We start from the raw sequence: 2305 nt of genomic DNA on the forward strand, positions 1-2305 counted from the left end.
TTAAAGCATATTATCTGGATTCTTTTATACCAATCTTCCCTTACCGCCTTTTCAGCACATTATCCTTGTTTTTGTCCGCTAATGTGATTGTAAACAAAACACATTGATACATCTGCATCAGAGGCAATTGCTTCCTTTTTACTGTGGTTTGTACTCTGATTTGTTATCTGTTTATGTGGAAATTCAATCGGCCATTAAGATCTATAATCCTGAGCCATTTAGAGCTTGTCTAAATGGGAAAATTTACCAGCGAAACTACACTGGTATCATTATACTGATATAGTTCTGCTGGCAGATTTGGCAAATCATTACTCATTGAACTTGTACAGTTGAAGTCAGTGAGATGGCTGAATAGGGTCTATAATAAGTTAAGCATGTACTTAACTTTAGACATGTGCTTTATTAGAACTTTTATGCTTTGCTGAATTAGAGTCTATGTGTTAAGGGAGGTAGTGTGGTTTAATATATAAGACACCAAACTGGGACTCAGGAGACCTGCATTTAATTCTGGGCTCTGGCTTTTTGGGTGACTGTGGGCAGGTCATGTCACTGTTCTGTACCTCAGTTTTCCCATCTGTAAAATGAGAATGGCATTAAAGCACTTTGAAATGTATAGATGAAAAGAACTTATTAATAATAATAATTTCAGTATCAGGCACTAATGTAAATCCCAGGTACATTTTGTGTCCCCAACATGGTTTTTCAATATACTGGCTATTCATTAGTAAGCATGATAATACGTTAGCTCAAACCTTGTTTCATTTAAGTAATTTTAAATAATCACCTGCAGTTTAAAATATAGTGTTTAATTGTAAGACTCCTAGTTCAGATTTTACTCTGAATGCCTAACCAGAATTAGAGCTACAGTAGCAAATAGCATTTGGAGTGTATTACTGGGTTAACTTTTAGCTCACAGCAATATAAAATACCTTTGCTGCCTCCAGTACTTGATCAATTTATAGAAAACAGACCCATCTGAAAGCAGCCTTTTTCTGCACAGAGGTTCTTGAAGAATTTTTTCAGGTTTTTCTACATGGATGACACTGACTATTGTGTTTGTTGTTTATATACCCCATGCATATAGCAAATATACCACTGCTCTTTAACAAGAAAGGAGTCCCTTTGAACTGTTCTCTTGTGATATACTGCCCTGGAGACTGTTTACCTGCAGAAACCCCAGAACCTGTGACCCCAAAGGAGCAGTGTATCCCAGTTTACTAGTTTTACCTTTAAACCATCACTCCCATGCAAGCCTCAGCACTTGTGAGCATTTATAATAAAACAAAAGAAGGTTTATTTAAGAAAGAATAGGGAGATTCTGCTAGAATCTAGAGAGGATGAAAACAAAAGTTTACAGTACAAAACAAAATTGTGAAATGTGAACCTGGGCCTACACTTATTAATAGTCACATTACCTGTCTAATAAAGTAGGCTTTCCCACCAAAGTTCATTCAGTTGCAAAGCTGGTTGGCTTCACAGGAGCAAGGATCCAATTTTTCATGAGCCCACCTTACTTCTCAAGGTGTCTCCTCAGAGAAAGGATTCAGAGTCTCTCTCCCTCCTCTGTTATACTGAAACAGTCTTTTGTTTCTAAGCATGGACAGCACAAACTCCTGTCTTGACGTAATGTTCCTTTTTTATCTTCAGGAGATATCAATTGTTTTCAATTGCCTCTGATGGATTTCCATTGAAAGTCTTGGGATTGGAAAAGGCTAAACAATTGAGTTGAGCATTGAGTTGCATCACCAACTAAACAGCACAGGGTGACAACTCTCTCCTTCCTGAATGGGACATAATTGAGACATATTCTGCCCTGGTGACTAATTTTTACTCCAAGTCCATAACGCATACTTTCAGTATAAATACATTATTCCTTAAATGTAACCCATACATACATCTTGCAATGATTATGAATCTTAACAAGTTATGAGCTTTCTGTAGATACCTTAGATGCTACTCTTTATGGATAAATATCCTGTAAAACATGTTCGATGTAGTGAGTTTGTCAGGTCTGAGGTTAGAGGAGTTTGCAAAGAACAGGGGACCCTTTGCCTAAGAACTGCTGTGTCACATGTCGCAATATCCAATGGGAACCTCAACATTAACTCTTTCCTCCTCAATGCAAAACTAAGCTGTCATATTTGGGATACCACACAAATCTGATCTGGTCTGACATATTTGTTCATTGTAGACAGTTTATGCTTTACAGTTGTCCTCAGAAAGCAACAGAAAGAGTTGTTAAGTACTTGGGGGTTTTTAAGTGATGGTAGTATACAAAAAATGCTCTGCTCAAAGCATATCTGCC

The sequence above is a fragment of the Mauremys mutica genome, chromosome 2 (genome assembly GCF_020497125.1).
Source record: "Mauremys mutica isolate MM-2020 ecotype Southern chromosome 2, ASM2049712v1, whole genome shotgun sequence".
NCBI classification, from domain to species: Eukaryota; Metazoa; Chordata; order Testudines; family Geoemydidae; genus Mauremys; species Mauremys mutica.